Source organism: Ambystoma mexicanum, chromosome 5q (genome assembly GCF_040938575.1).
Source record: "Ambystoma mexicanum isolate Mex_15411 chromosome 5q, UKY_AmexF1_1, whole genome shotgun sequence".
In the NCBI taxonomy this organism is placed as follows: domain Eukaryota; kingdom Metazoa; phylum Chordata; class Amphibia; order Caudata; family Ambystomatidae; genus Ambystoma; species Ambystoma mexicanum.
In genome coordinates, this window is record NC_090933.1 from 698,767,138 (window position 1) to 698,786,213 (window position 19,076).

Consider the following 19,076-nt stretch of genomic DNA (forward strand, 5'->3'; position numbering starts at 1 on the left):
CTAATAGTTACAATTCTATCTAGATGCGACGCAGGCTAGTGTTCACAATTCTATCTAAGTGTGGACATGCTAATATTTACAATTCTATCTATGTGTGGACATGCTAATATTTACAATGCTATCCAAGCGTGGACATGCTAATATTTCCAATTCTATCTAGATGTGATGCAGGCTAGTGTTCACAATTCTATCTAAGTGTGGACATGCTAATATTTACAATTCTGTCTGAGTGTGGACATGCTAATATTTACAATGCTATCTAAGTGTGGACATGCTAATATTTACAATTCCATCTAGATGCGACGCAGGCTAGTGTTCACAATTCTATCTAAGTGTGGACATGCTAATATTTACAATGCTATCTAAGTGTGAACATGCTAATATTTACAATGCTATCCAAGTGTGGACATGCTACTATTTCCAATTCTATCTAGATGCGACGCAGGCTAGTGTTCACAATTCTATCTAAGTTTAGACATGCTAATATTTACAATTCTATCTAAGTGTGGACATGCTAATATTTACAATGCTATCCAAGTGTGGACATGCTACTATTTCCAATTCTATCTAGATGCGACGCAGGCTAGTGTTCACAATTTTATCTAAGTTTAGACATGCTAATATTTACAATTCTATCTAAGTGTGGACATGCTAATGTTTACAATGCTATCCAAGTGTGGACATGCTAATATTTACAATTCTATCTAAATGCGACGCAGACTAGTGTTCACAATTCTATCTAAGTGTGGACATGCTAATATTTACAATTCTATCTAAGTGTGGACATGCTAATATTTACAATGCTATCCAAGTGTGGACATGCTAATATTTACAATTCTATCTAGATGCGACGCAGGCTAGTGTTCACAATTCTATCTAAGTGTGGACATGCTAATATTTACAATTCTATCTACGTGTGGACATGCTAATATTTACAATGCTATCCAAGCGTGGACATGCTAATATTTCCAATTCTATCTAGATGCGATGCAGGCTAGTGTTCACAATTCTATCTAAGTGTGGACTTGCTAATATTTACAATTCTGTCTAAGTGTGGACATGCTAATATTTACAATGCTATCTAAGTGTGGACATGCTAATATTTACATTTCTGTCTGAGTGTGGACATGCTAATATTTACAATGATATCTAAGTGTGGACATGCTAATATTTACAATTCCATCTAGATGCGACGCAGGCTAGTGTTCACAATTCTATCTAAGTGTGGACATGCTAATGTTTACAATTCTATCTAAGTGTGAACATGCTAATATTTACAATGCTATCCAAGTGTGGACATGCTACTATTTCCAATTCTATCTAGATGCGACGCAGGCTAGTGTTCACAATTCTATCTAAGTTTAGACATGCTAATATTTACAATTCTATCTAAGTGTGGACATGCTAATGTTTACAATGCTATCCAAGTGTGGACATGCTAATATTTACAATTCTATCTAGATGCGACGCAGGCTAGTGTTCACAATTCTATCTAAGTGTGGACATGCTAATATTTACAATTCTATCTAAGTGTGGACATGCTAATATTTACAATGCTATCCAAGTGTGGACATGCTAATATTTACAATGCTATCCAAGTGTGGACATGCAAATATTTCCAATTCAATCTAGATGCGACGCAGGCTAGTGTTCACAATTCTATTTAAGTGTGGACATGCTAATATTTACAATTCTATATAAGTGTGGACATGCTAATATTTACATTTCTGTCTGAGTGTGGACATGCTAATATTTACAATGATATCTAAGTGTGGACATGCTAATATTTACAATTCCATCTAGATGCAACGCAGGCTAGTGTTCACAATTCTATCTAAGTGTGGACATGCTAATATTTACAATTCTATCTAAGGGTGAACATGCTAATTTTTACAATGCTATCCAAGTGTGGACATGCTACTATTTCCAATTCTATCTAGATGCGACGCAGGCTACTGTTCACAATTCTATCCAAGTGTGGACATGCTAATATTTACAATTCTATCTATGTGTGGACATGCTAATATTTACAATGCTATCCAAGTGTGGACATGCTAATATTTACAATTCTATCTAGATGCGATGCCGGCTAGTGTTCACAATTCTATCTAAGTGTGGACATGCTAATATTTACAATTCTATCTAAGTGTGGACATGCTAATATTTACAATGCTATCCAGGTGTGGACATGCTAATATTTACAATTCTATCTAGATGCGACGCAGGCTAGTGTTCACATTTCTATCTAAGTGTGGACATGCTAATATTTACAATTCTATCTATGTGTGGACATGCTAATATTTACAATGCTATCCAAGCGTGGACATGCTAATATTTCCAATTCTATCTAGATGCGATGCAGGCTAGTGTTCACAATTCTATCTAAGTGTGGACATGCTAATATTTACAATTCTGTCTGAGTGTGGACATGCTAATATTTACAATGCTACCTAAGTGTGGACATGCTAATATTTACATTTCTGTCTGAGTGTGGACATGCTAATATTTACAATTATATCTAAGTGTGGACTTGCTAATATTTACAATTCCATCTAGATGCGACGCAGGCTTGTGTTCACAATTCTATCTAAGTGTGGACATGCTAATATTTACAATTCTATCTAAGTGTGAACATGCTAATATTTACAATGCTATCCAAGTGTGGACATTCTACTATTTCCAATTCTATCTAGATGCGACGCAGTCTAGTGTTCACAATTTTATCTAAGTTTAGACATGCTACTATTTCCAATTCTATCTAGATGCGACGCAGGCTAGTGTTCACAATTCTAAGTGTGGACATGCTAATATTTACAATGATATCTGAGTGTGGACATGCTAATATTTACAATTCCATCTAGATGCGACGCAGGCTAGTGTTCACAATTCTATCCAAGTGTGGACATGCTAATATTTACAATTCTATCTATGTGTGGACATGCTAATATTTACAATGCTATCCAAGTGTGGACATGCTAATATTTCCAATTCTATCTAGATGCGATGCAGGCTAGTGTTTACAATTCTATCCAAGTGTGGACATGCTAATATTTACAATTCTATCCAAGTCTGGACATGCTAATATTTACAATTCTATCTATGTGTGGACATGCTAATATTTACATTGCTATCCAAGTGTGGACATGCTAATATTTACATTGCTATCCAAGTGTGGACATGCTAATATTTCCAATTCTATCTAGATGCGACGCAGGCTAGTGTTCACAATTCTATCTAAGTGTGGACATGCTAATATTTACAATGCTATCTAAGTGTGGACATGCTAATATTTACAATTCCATCTAGATGCGATGCAGGCTAGTGTTCACATTTCTATCTAAGTGTGGACATGCTAATGTTTACAATGCTATCCAACTGTGGACATGCTAATATTTACAATTCTATCTCAATGCGACGCAGACTAGTGTTCACAATTCTATCTAAGTGTGGACATGCTAATATTTACAATTCTATCTAAGTGTGGACATGCTAATATTTACAATGCTATCCAAGTGTGGACATGCTAATATTTACAATTCTATCTAGATGCGACGCAGGCTAGTGTTCACAATTCTATCTAAGTGTGGACATGCTAATATTTACAATTCTATCTATGTGTGGACATGCTAATATTTACAATGCTATCCAAGCGTGGACATGCTAATATTTCCAATTCTATCTAGATGCGATGCAGGCTAGTGTTCACAATTCTATCTAAGTGTGGACATGCTAATATTTACAATTCTGTCTGAGTGTGGACATGCTAATATTTACAATGCTACCTAAGTGTGGACATGCTAATATTTACATTTCTGTCTGAGTGTGGACATGCTAATATTTACAATTATATCTAAGTGTGGACTTGCTAATATTTACAATTCCATCTAGATGCGACGCAGGCTTGTGTTCACAATTCTATCTAAGTGTGAACATGCTAATATTTACAATGCTATCCAAGTGTGGACATTCTACTATTTCCAATTCTATCTAGATGCGACGCAGTCTAGTGTTCACAATTTTATCTAAGTTTAGACATGCTAATATTTACAATTCTATCTAAGTGTGGACATGCTAATATTTACAATGCTATCCAAGTGTGGACATGCTACTATTTCCAATTCTATCTAGATGCGACGCAGGCTAGTGTTCACAATTCTAAGTGTGGACATGCTAATATTTACAATGATATCTGAGTGTGGACATGCTAATATTTACAATTCCATCTAGATGCGACGCAGGCTAGTGTTCACAATTCTATCCAAGTGTGGACATGCTAATATTTACAATTCTATCTATGTGTGGACATGCTAATATTTACAATGCTATCCAAGTGTGGACATGCTAATATTTCCAATTCTATCTAGATGCAATGCAGGCTAGTGTTCACAATTCTATCCAAGTGTGGACATGCTAATATTTACAATTCTATCCAAGTCTGGACATGCTAATATTTATAATTCTATCTATGTGTGGACATGCTAATATTTACATTGCTATCCAAGTGTGGACATGCTTATATTTACATTGCCATCCAAGTGTGGACATGCTAATATTTCCAATTCTATCTAGATGCGACGCAGGCTAGTGTTCACAATTCTATCTAAGTGTGGACATGCTAATATTTACAATGCTATCTAAGTGTGGACATGCTAATATTTACAATGCTATCCAAGTATGGACATGCTAATATTTACAATTCTATCTAGATGCGACGCAGGCTAGTGTTCACAATTCTATCTAAGTGTGGACATGCTAATATTTACAATTCTATCTATGTGTGGACATGCTAATATTTACAATGCTATCCAAGCGTGGACATGCTAATATTTCCAATTCTATCTAGATGCGATGCAGGCTAGTGTTCACAATTCTATCTAAGTGTGGACATGCTAATATTTACAATTCTGTCTGAGTGTGGACATGCTAATATTTACAATGCTACCTAAGTGTGGACATGCTAATATTTACATTTCTGTCTGAGTGTGGACATGCTAATATTTACAATTATATCTAAGTGTGGACTTGCTAATATTTACAATTCCATCTAGATGCGACGCAGGCTTGTGTTCACAATTCTATCTAAGTGTGGACATGCTAATATTTAGAATTCTGTCTGAGTTTGGAAATGCTAATGTTTACAATGCTATCTAAGTGTGGACATGCTAATATTTACATTGCTATCCAAGTGTGGACATGCTAATATTTACATTGCTATCCAAGTGTGGACATGCTAATATTTCCAATTCTATCTAGATGCGACGCAGGCTAGTGTTCACAATTCTGACTAAGTGTGGACATGCTAATATTTACACTGCTATCTAAGTGTGGACATGCTAATATTTACAATTCCATCTAGATGCGACGCAGGCTAGTGTTCACATTTCTATCTAAGTGCGGACATGCTAATGTTTACAATGCTATCCAAGTGTGGACATGCTAATATTTACAATTCTATCTAAATGTGACGCAGACTAGTGTTCACAATTCAAACTAAGTGTGGACATGCTAATATTTACAATTCTATGTAAGTGTGGACATGCTAATATTTACAATGCTATCTAAGTGTGGACATGCTAATATTTACAATTCCATCTAGATGCGACGCAGGCTAGTGTTCACATTCCTATCTAAGTGTGGACATGCTAATGTTTACAATGCTATCCAAGTGTGGACATGCTAATATTTACAATTATATCTAAGTGTGGACATGCTAATATTTCCAATGCTATCCAAGTGTGGACATGCTAATAGTTACAATTCTATCTAGATGCGACGCAGGCTAGTGTTCACAATTCTATCTAAGTGTGGACATGCTAATATTTACAATTCTATCTATGTGTGGACATGCTAATATTTACAATGCTATCCAAGCGTGGACATGCTAATATTTCCAATTCTATCTAGATGTGATGCAGGCTAGTGTTCACAATTCTATCTAAGTGTGGACATGCTAATATTTACAATTCTGTCTGAGTGTGGACATGCTAATATTTACAATGCTATCTAAGTGTGGACATGCTAATATTTACAATTCCATCTAGATGCGACGCAGGCTAGTGTTCACAATTCTATCTAAGTGTGGACATGCTAATATTTACAATGCTATCTAAGTGTGAACATGCTAATATTTACAATGCTATCCAAGTGTGGACATGCTACTATTTCCAATTCTATCTAGATGCGACGCAGGCTAGTGTTCACAATTCTATCTAAGTTTAGACATGCTAATATTTACAATTCTATCTAAGTGTGGACATGCTAATATTTACAATGCTATCCAAGTGTGGACATGCTACTATTTCCAATTCTATCTAGATGCGACGCAGGCTAGTGTTCACAATTTTATCTAAGTTTAGACATGCTAATATTTACAATTCTATCTAAGTGTGGACATGCTAATGTTTACAATGCTATCCAAGTGTGGACATGCTAATATTTACAATTCTATCTAAATGCGACGCAGACTAGTGTTCACAATTCTATCTAAGTGTGGACATGCTAATATTTACAATTCTATCTAAGTGTGGACATGCTAATATTTACAATGCTATCCAAGTGTGGACATGCTAATATTTACAATTCTATCTAGATGCGACGCAGGCTAGTGTTCACAATTCTATCTAAGTGTGGACATGCTAATATTTACAATTCTATCTACGTGTGGACATGCTAATATTTACAATGCTATCCAAGCGTGGACATGCTAATATTTCCAATTCTATCTAGATGCGATGCAGGCTAGTGTTCACAATTCTATCTAAGTGTGGACTTGCTAATATTTACAATTCTGTCTAAGTGTGGACATGCTAATATTTACAATGCTATCTAAGTGTGGACATGCTAATATTTACATTTCTGTCTGAGTGTGGACATGCTAATATTTACAATGATATCTAAGTGTGGACATGCTAATATTTACAATTCCATCTAGATGCGACGCAGGCTAGTGTTCACAATTCTATCTAAGTGTGGACATGCTAATGTTTACAATTCTATCTAAGTGTGAACATGCTAATATTTACAATGCTATCCAAGTGTGGACATGCTACTATTTCCAATTCTATCTAGATGCGACGCAGGCTAGTGTTCACAATTCTATCTAAGTTTAGACATGCTAATATTTACAATTCTATCTAAGTGTGGACATGCTAATGTTTACAATGCTATCCAAGTGTGGACATGCTAATATTTACAATTCTATCTAGATGCGACGCAGGCTAGTGTTCACAATTCTATCTAAGTGTGGACATGCTAATATTTACAATTCTATCTAAGTGTGGACATGCTAATATTTACAATGCTATCCAAGTGTGGACATGCTAATATTTACAATGCTATCCAAGTGTGGACATGCAAATATTTCCAATTCAATCTAGATGCGACGCAGGCTAGTGTTCACAATTCTATTTAAGTGTGGACATGCTAATATTTACAATTCTATATAAGTGTGGACATGCTAATATTTACATTTCTGTCTGAGTGTGGACATGCTAATATTTACAATGATATCTAAGTGTGGACATGCTAATATTTACAATTCCATCTAGATGCAACGCAGGCTAGTGTTCACAATTCTATCTAAGTGTGGACATGCTAATATTTACAATTCTATCTAAGGGTGAACATGCTAATTTTTACAATGCTATCCAAGTGTGGACATGCTACTATTTCCAATTCTATCTAGATGCGACGCAGGCTACTGTTCACAATTCTATCCAAGTGTGGACATGCTAATATTTACAATTCTATCTATGTGTGGACATGCTAATATTTACAATGCTATCCAAGTGTGGACATGCTAATATTTACAATTCTATCTAGATGCGATGCCGGCTAGTGTTCACAATTCTATCTAAGTGTGGACATGCTAATATTTACAATTCTATCTAAGTGTGGACATGCTAATATTTACAATGCTATCCAAGTGTGGACATGCTAATATTTACAATTCTATCTAGATGCGACGCAGGCTAGTGTTCACATTTCTATCTAAGTGTGGACATGCTAATATTTACAATTCTATCTATGTGTGGACATGCTAATATTTACAATGCTATCCAAGCGTGGACATGCTAATATTTCCAATTCTATCTAGATGCGATGCAGGCTAGTGTTCACAATTCTATCTAAGTGTGGACATGCTAATATTTACAATTCTGTCTGAGTGTGGACATGCTAATATTTACAATGCTACCTAAGTGTGGACATGCTAATATTTACATTTCTGTCTGAGTGTGGACATGCTAATATTTACAATTATATCTAAGTGTGGACTTGCTAATATTTACAATTCCATCTAGATGCGACGCAGGCTTGTGTTCACAATTCTATCTAAGTGTGGACATGCTAATATTTACAATTCTATCTAAGTGTGAACATGCTAATATTTACAATGCTATCCAAGTGTGGACATTCTACTATTTCCAATTCTATCTAGATGCGACGCAGTCTAGTGTTCACAATTTTATCTAAGTTTAGACATGCTACTATTTCCAATTCTATCTAGATGCGACGCAGGCTAGTGTTCACAATTCTAAGTGTGGACATGCTAATATTTACAATGATATCTGAGTGTGGACATGCTAATATTTACAATTCCATCTAGATGCGACGCAGGCTAGTGTTCACAATTCTATCCAAGTGTGGACATGCTAATATTTACAATTCTATCTATGTGTGGACATGCTAATATTTACAATGCTATCCAAGTGTGGACATGCTAATATTTCCAATTCTATCTAGATGCGATGCAGGCTAGTGTTCACAATTCTATCCAAGTGTGGACATGCTAATATTTACAATTCTATCCAAGTCTGGACATGCTAATATTTACAATTCTATCTATGTGTGGACATGCTAATATTTACATTGCTATCCAAGTGTGGACATGCTAATATTTACATTGCTATCCAAGTGTGGACATGCTAATATTTCCAATTCTATCTAGATGCGACGCAGGCTAGTGTTCACAATTCTATCTAAGTGTGGACATGCTAATATTTACAATGCTATCTAAGTGTGGACATGCTAATATTTACAATTCCATCTAGATGCGATGCAGGCTAGTGTTCACATTTCTATCTAAGTGTGGACATGCTAATGTTTACAATGCTATCCAACTGTGGACATGCTAATATTTACAATTCTATCTCAATGCGACGCAGACTAGTGTTCACAATTCTATCTAAGTGTGGACATGCTAATATTTACAATTCTATCTAAGTGTGGACATGCTAATATTTACAATGCTATCCAAGTGTGGACATGCTAATATTTACAATTCTATCTAGATGCGACGCAGGCTAGTGTTCACAATTCTATCTAAGTGTGGACATGCTAATATTTACAATTCTATCTATGTGTGGACATGCTAATATTTACAATGCTATCCAAGCGTGGACATGCTAATATTTCCAATTCTATCTAGATGCGATGCAGGCTAGTGTTCACAATTCTATCTAAGTGTGGACATGCTAATATTTACAATTCTGTCTGAGTGTGGACATGCTAATATTTACAATGCTACCTAAGTGTGGACATGCTAATATTTACATTTCTGTCTGAGTGTGGACATGCTAATATTTACAATTATATCTAAGTGTGGACTTGCTAATATTTACAATTCCATCTAGATGCGACGCAGGCTTGTGTTCACAATTCTATCTAAGTGTGAACATGCTAATATTTACAATGCTATCCAAGTGTGGACATTCTACTATTTCCAATTCTATCTAGATGCGACACAGTCTAGTGTTCACAATTTTATCTAAGTTTAGACATGCTAATATTTACAATTCTATCTAAGTGTGGACATGCTAATATTTACAATGCTATCCAAGTGTGGACATGCTACTATTTCCAATTCTATCTAGATGCGACGCAGGCTAGTGTTCACAATTCTAAGTGTGGACATGCTAATATTTACAATGATATCTGAGTGTGGACATGCTAATATTTACAATTCCATCTAGATGCGACGCAGGCTAGTGTTCACAATTCTATCCAAGTGTGGACACGCTAATATTTACAATTCTATCTATGTGTGAACATGATAATATTTACAATGCTATCCAAGTGTGGACATGCTAATATTTCCAATTCTATCTAGATGCAATGCAGGCTAGTGTTCACAATTCTATCCAAGTGTGGACATGCTAATATTTACAATTCTATCCAAGTCTGGACATGCTAATATTTATAATTCTATCTATGTGTGGACATGCTAATATTTACATTGCTATCCAAGTGTGGACATGCTTATATTTACATTGCCATCCAAGTGTGGACATGCTAATATTTCCAATTCTATCTAGATGCGACGCAGGCTAGTGTTCACAATTCTATCTAAGTGTGGACATGCTAATATTTACAATGCTATCTAAGTGTGGACATGCTAATATTTACAATTCCATCTAGATGCGACGCAGGCTAGTGTTCACATTTCTATCTAAGTGTGGACATGCTAATGTTTACAATGCTATCCAACTGTGGACATGCTAATATTTACAATTCTATCTCAATGCGACGCAGACTAGTGTTCACAATTCTATCTAAGTGTGGAAATGCTAATATTTACAATTCTATCTAAGTGTGGACATGCTAATATTTACAATGCTATCCAAGTATGGACATGCTAATATTTACAATTCTATCTAGATGCGACGCAGGCTAGTGTTCACAATTCTATCTAAGTGTGGACATGCTAATATTTACAATTCTATCTATGTGTGGACATGCTAATATTTACAATGCTATCCAAGCGTGGACATGCTAATATTTCCAATTCTATCTAGATGCGATGCAGGCTAGTGTTCACAATTCTATCTAAGTGTGGACATGCTAATATTTACAATTCTGTCTGAGTGTGGACATGCTAATATTTACAATGCTACATAAGTGTGGACATGCTAATATTTACATTTCTGTCTGAGTGTGGACATGCTAATATTTACAATTATATCTAAGTGTGGACTTGCTAATATTTACAATTCCATCTAGATGCGACGCAGGCTTGTGTTCACAATTCTATCTAAGTGTGGACATGCTAATATTTACAATTCTATCTAAGTGTGAACATGCTAATATTTACAATGCTATCCAAGTGTGGACATTCTACTATTTCCAATTCTATCTAGATGCGACGCAGTCTAGTGTTCACAATTTTATCTAATGTTTAGACATGCTAATATTTACAATTCTATCTAAGTGTGGACATGCTAATATTTACAATGCTATCCAAGTGTGGACATGCTACTATTTCCAATTCTATCTAGATGCGACGCAGGCTAGTGTTCACAATTCTAAGTGTGGACATGCTAATATTTACAATGCTATCTGAGTGTGGACATGCTAATATTTACAATTCCATCTAGATGCGACGCAGGCTAGTGTTCACAATGCTATCCAAGTGTGGACATGCTAATATTTCCAATTCTATCTAGATGCGATGCAGGCTAGTGTTCACAATTCTATCCAAGTGTGGACATGCTAATATTTACAATTCTATCCAAGTCTGGACATGCTAATATTTACAATTCTATCTATGTGTGGACATGCTAATATTTACATTGCTATCCAAGTGTGGACATGCTAATATTTACATTGCTATCCAAGTGTGGACATGCTAATATTTCCAATTCTATCTAGATGCGACGCAGGCTAGTGTTCACAATTCTATCTAAGTGTGGACATGCTAATATTTACAATGCTATCTAAGTGTGGACATGCTAATATTTACAATTCCATCTAGATGCGACGCAGGCTAGTGTTCACATTTCTATCTAAGTGTGGACATGCTAATGTTTACAATGCTATCCAAGTGTGGACATGCTAATATTTACAATGCTATCCAAGTGTGGACATGCAAATATTTCCAATCCAATCTAGATGCGACGCAGGCTAGTGTTCACAATTCTATTTAAGTGTGGACATGCTAATATTTACATTTCTATATAAGTGTGGACATGCTAATATTTACATTTCTGTCTGAGTGTGGACATGCTAATATTTACAATGATATCTAAGTGTGGACATGCTAATATTTACAATTCCATCTAGATGCGACGCAGGCTAGTGTTCACAATTTTATCTAAGTTTAGACATGCTAATATTAACAATTCTATCTAAGTGTGGACATGCTAATATTTACAATGCTATCCAAGTGTGGACATGCTACTATTTCCAATTCTATCTAGATGCGACGCAGGCTAGTGTTCAAAATTCTAAGTGTGGACATGCTAATATTTACAATGCTATCTGAGTGTGGACATGCTAATATTTACAATTCCATCTAGAGGCGACGCAGGCTAGTGTTCACAATTCTATCCAAGTGTGGACATGCTAATATTTACAATTCTATCTATGTGTGGACATGCTAATATTTACAATGCTATCCAAGTATGGACATGCTAATATTTCCAATTCTATCTAGATGCGATGCAGGCTAGTGTTCACAATTCTATCTAAGTGTGGACATGCTAATATTTACAATGCTATCTAAGTGTGGACATGCTAATATTTACAATTCCATCTAGATGCGACGCAGGCTAGTGTTCACAATTCTATCTAAGTGTGGACATGCTAATATTTACAATTCTATCTAAGTGTGGACATGCTAATATTTACAATGCTATCCAAGTGTGGACATGCTAATATTTTCAATTCCATCTAAATGCGACGCAGACTAGTGTTCACAATTCTATCTAAGTGTGGACATGCTAATATTTACAATTCTATCTAAGTGTGGACATGCTAATATTTACAATGCTATCCAAGTGTGGACATGCTAATATTTACAATTCTATCTAGATGCGACGCAGGCTAGTGTTCACAATTCTATCTAAGTGTGGACATGCTAATATTTACAATTCTGTCTGAGTGTGGACATGCTAATATTTACAATGCTATCTAAGTGTGGACATGCTAATATTTACAATTCCATCTATATGCGACGCAGGCTAGTGTTCACAATTCTATCTAAGTGTAGACATGCTAATATTTACAATTCTATCTGAGTGTGGACATGCTAATATTTACAATGCTATCCAAGTGTGGACATGCTAATATTTACAATTCCATCTAGATGCGACGCAGGCTAGTGTTCACATTTCTAACTAAGTGTGGACATGCTAATGTTTACAATGCTATCCAAGTGTGGATATGCTAATATTTATAATTCTATCTAGATGCGACGCAGGCTAGTGTTCACAATTCTATCTAAGTGTGGACATGCTAATATTTACAATGCTATCTAAGTGTGGACATGCTAATATTTACAATTCCATCTAGATGCGACGCAGGCTAGTGTTCACAATTCTATCTAAGTGTGGACATGCTAATATTTACAATTCTATCTAAGTGTGGACATGCTAATATTTACAATGCTATCCAAGTGTGGACATGCTAATATTTTCAATTCCATCTAGATGCGACACATGCTAATGTTTACAATGCTATCCAAGTGTGGACATGCTAATATTTTCAATTCCATCTAAATGCGACGCAGACTAGTGTTCACAATTCTATCTAAGTGTGGACATGCTAATATTTACAATTCTATCTAAGTGTGGACATGCTAATATTTACAATGCTATCCAAGTGTGGACATGCTAATATTTACAATTCTATCTAGATGCGACGCAGGCTAGTGTTCACAATTCTATCTAAGTGTGGACATGCTAATATTTACAATTCTGTCTGAGTGTGGACATGCTAATATTTACAATGCTATCCAAGTGTGGACATGCTAATATTTACAATTCCATCTAGATGCGACGCAGGCTAGTGTTCACATTTCTATCTAAGTGTGGACATGCTAATGTTTACAATGCTATCCAAGTGTGGATATGCTAATATTTATAATTCTATCTAGATGCGACGCAGGCTAGTGTTCACAATTCTATCTAAGTGTGGACATGCTAATATTTACAATGCTATCCAAGTGTGGACATGCTAATATTTACAATTCCATCTAGATGCGACGCAGGCTAGTGTTCACAATTCTATCTAAGTGTGGACATGCTAATATTTACAATTCTATCTAAGTGTGGACATGCTAATATTTACAATGCTATCCAAGTGTGGACATGCTAATGTTTTCAATTCCATCTAGATGCGACACATGCTAATGTTTACAATGCTATCCAAGTGTGGACATGCTAATATTTACAATTCTATCTAAATGCGACGCAGACTAGTGTTCACAATTCTATCTAAGTGTGGACATGCTAATATTTACAATTCTATCTAAGTGTGGACATGCTAATATTTACAATGCTATCCAAGTGTGGACATGCTAATATTTACAATTCTATCTAGATGCGACGCAGGCTAGTGTTCACAATTCTATCTAAGTGTGGACATGCTAATATTTACAATTCTGTCTGAGTGTGGACATGCTAATATTTACAATGCTATCTAAGTGTGGACATGCTAATATTTACAATTCCATCTATATGCGACGCAGGCTAGTGTTCACAATTCTATCTAAGTGTAGACATGCTCATATTTACAATTCTATCTGAGTGTGGACATGCTAATATTTACAATGCTATCCAAGTGTGGACATGCTAATATTTACAATTCCATCTAGATGCGACGCAGGCTAGTGTTCACATTTCTATCTAAGTGTGGACATGCTAATGTTTACAATGCTATCCAAGTGTGGACATGCTAATATTTACAATTCTATCTAAATGCGACGCAGACTAGTGTTCACAATTCTATCTAAGTGTGGACATGCTAATATTTACAATTCTATCTAAGTGTGGACATGCTAATATTTACAATGCTATCCAAGTGTGGACATGCTAATATTTACAATGCTATCCAAGTGTGGACATGCAAATATTTCCAATTCAATCTAGATGCGACGCAGGTTAGTGTTCACAATTCTATTTAAGTGGGGACATGCTAATATTTACAATGCTATCCAAGTGTGGACATGCAAATATTTCCAATTCAATCTAGATGCGACGCAGGCTAGTGTTCACAATTCTATTTAAGTTTGGACATGCTAATATTTACATTTCTATATAAGTGTGGACATGCTAATATTTACATTTCTGTCTGAGTGTGGACATGCTAATATTTACAATGATATCTAAGTGTGGACATGCTAATATTTACAATTCCATCTAGATGCGACGCAGGCTAGTGTTCACAATTCTATCTAAGTGTGGACATGCTAATATTTACAATTCTATCTAAGTGTGAACATGCTAATATTTACAATGCTATCCAAGTGTGGACATGCTACTATTTCCAATTCTATCTAGATGCGACGCAGGCTAGTGTTCACAATTCTAAGTGTGGACATGCTAATATTTACAATGCTATCTGAGTGTGGACATGCTAATATTTACAATTCCATCTAGATACGACGCAGGCTAGTGGTCACAATTCTATCCAAGTGTGGACATGCTAATATTTACAATTCTATCCAAGTGTGGACATGCTAATATTTCCAATTCTATCTAGATGCGATGCAGGCTAGTGTTCACAATTCTATCTAAGTGTGGACATGCTAATATTTAGAATTCTGTCTGAGTTTGGAAATGCTAATGTTTACAATGCTATCTAAGTGTGGACATGCTAATATTTACATTGCTATCCAAGTGTGGACATGCTAATATTTACATTGCTATCCAAGTGTGGACATGCTAATATTTCCAATTCTATCTAGATGCGACGCAGGCTAGTGTTCACAATTCTGACTAAGTGTGGACATGCTAATATTTACACTGCTATCTAAGTGTGGACATGCTAATATTTACAATTCCATCTAGATGTGACGCAGGCTAGTGTTCACATTTCTATCTAAGTGCGGACATGCTAATGTTTACAATGCTATCCAAGTGTGGACATGCTAATATTTACAATTCTATCTAAATGTGACGCAGACTAGTGTTCACAATTCAAACTAAGTGTGGACATGCTAATATTTACAATTCTATGTAAGTGTGGACATGCTAATATTTACAATGCTATCCAAGTGTGGACATGCTAATAGTTACAATTCTATCTAGATGCGACGCAGGCTAGTGTTCACAATTCTATCTAAGTGTGGACATGCTAATATTTACAATTCTATCTATGTGTGGACATGCTAATATTTACAATGCTATCCAAGCGTGGACATGCTAATATTTCCAATTCTATCTAGATGTGATGCAGGCTAGTGTTCACAATTCTATCTAAGTGTGGACATGCTAATATTTACAATTCTGTCTGAGTGTGGACATGCTAATATTTACAATGCTATCTAAGTGTGGACATGCTAATATTTACAATTCCATCTAGATGCGACGCAGGCTAGTGTTCACAATTCTATCTAAGTGTGGACATGCTAATATTTACAATGCTATCTAAGTGTGAACATGCTAATATTTACAATGCTATCCAAGTGTGGACATGCTACTATTTCCAATTCTATCTAGATGCGACGCAGGCTAGTGTTCACAATTCTATCTAAGTTTAGACATGCTAATATTTACAATTCTATCTAAGTGTGGACATGCTAATATTTACAATGCTATCCAAGTGTGGACATGCTACTATTTCCAATTCTATCTAGATGCGACGCAGGCTAGTGTTCACAATTTTATCTAAGTTTAGACATGCTAATATTTACAATTCTATCTAAGTGTGGACATGCTAATGTTTACAATGCTATCCAAGTGTGGACATGCTAATATTTACAATTCTATCTAAATGCGACGCAGACTAGTGTTCACAATTCTATCTAAGTGTGGACATGCTAATATTTACAATTCTATCTAAGTGTGGACATGCTAATATTTACAATGCTATCCAAGTGTGGACATGCTAATATTTACAATTCTATCTAGATGCGACGCAGGCTAGTGTTCACAATTCTATCTAAGTGTGGACATGCTAATATTTACAATTCTATCTACGTGTGGACATGCTAATATTTACAATGCTATCCAAGCGTGGACATGCTAATATTTCCAATTCTATCTAGATGCGATGCAGGCTAGTGTTCACAATTCTATCTAAGTGTGGACTTGCTAATATTTACAATTCTGTCTAAGTGTGGACATGCTAATATTTACAATGCTATCTAAGTGTGGACATGCTAATATTTACATTTCTGTCTGAGTGTGGACATGCTAATATTTACAATGATATCTAAGTGTGGACATGCTAATATTTACAATTCCATCTAGATGCGACGCAGGCTAGTGTTCACAATTCTATCTAAGTGTGGACATGCTAATGTTTACAATTCTATCTAAGTGTGAACATGCTAATATTTACAATGCTATCCAAGTGTGGACATGCTACTATTTCCAATTCTATCTAGATGCGACGCAGGCTAGTGTTCACAATTCTATCTAAGTTTAGACATGCTAATATTTACAATTCTATCTAAGTGTGGACATGCTAATGTTTACAATGCTATCCAAGTGTGGACATGCTAATATTTACAATTCCATCTAGATGCGACGCAGGCTAGTGTTCACAATTCTATCTAAGTGTGGACATGCTAATATTTACAATGCTATCTAAGTGTGAACGTGCTAATATTTACAATGCTATCCAAGTGTGGACATGCTACTATTTCCAATTCTATCTAGATGCGACGCAGGCTAGTGTTCACAATTCTATCTAAGTTTAGACATGCTAATATTTACAATTCTATCTAAGTGTGGACATGCTAATATTTACAATGCTATCCAAGTGTGGACATGCTACTATTTCCAATTCTATCTAGATGCGACGCAGGCTAGTGTTCACAATTTTATCTAAGTTTAGACATGCTAATATTTACAATTCTATCTAAGTGTGGACATGCTAATGTTTACAATGCTATCCAAGTGTGGACATGCTAATATTTACAATTCTATCTAAATGCGACGCAGACTAGTGTTCACAATTCTATCTAAGTGTGGACATGCTAATATTTACAATTCTATCTAAGTGTGGACATGCTAATATTTACAATGCTATCCAAGTGTGGACATGCTAATATTTACAATTCTATCTAGATGCGACGCAGGCTAGTGTTCACAATTCTATCTAAGTGTGGACATGCTAATATTTACAATTCTATCTACGTGTGGACATGCTAATATTTACAATGCTATCCAAGCGTGGACATGCTAATATTTCCAATTCTATCTAGATGCGATGCAGGCTAGTGTTCACAATTCTATCTAAGTGTGGACTTGCTAATATTTACAATTCTGTCTAAGTGTGGACATGCTAATATTTACAATGCTATCTAAGTGTGGACATGCTAATATTTACATTTCTGTCTGAGTGTGGACATGCTAATATTTACAATGATATCTAAGTGTGGACATGCTAATATTTACAATTCCATCTAGATGCGACGCAGGCTAGTGTTCACAATTCTATCTAAGTGTGGACATGCTAATGTTTACAATTCTATCTAAGTGTGAACATGCTAATATTTACAATGCTATCCAAGTGTGGACATGCTACTATTTCCAATTCTATCTAGATGCGACGCAGGCTAGTGTTCACAATTCTATCTAAGTTTAGACATGCTAATATTTACAATTCTATCTAAGTGTGGACATGCTAATGTTTACAATGCTATCCAAGTGTGGACATGCTAATATTTACAATTCTATCTAGATGCGACGCAGGCTAGTGTTCACAATTCTATCTAAGTGTGGACATGCTAATATTTACAATTCTATCTAAGTGTGGACATGCTAATATTTACAATGCTATCCAAGTGTGGACATGCTAATATTTACAATGCTATCCAAGTGTGGACATGCAAATATTTCCAATTCAATCTAGATGCGACGCAGGCTAGTGTTCACAATTCTATTTAAGTGTGGACATGCTAATATTTACAATTCTATATAAGTGTGGACATGCTAATATTTACATTTCTGTCTGAGTGTGGACATGCTAATATTTACAATGATATCTAAGTGTGGACATGCTAATATTTACAATTCCATCTAGATGCAACGCAGGCTAGTGTTCACAATTCTATCTAAGTGTGGACATGCTAATATTTACAATTCTATCTAAGGGTGAACATGCTAATTTTTACAATGCTATCCAAGTGT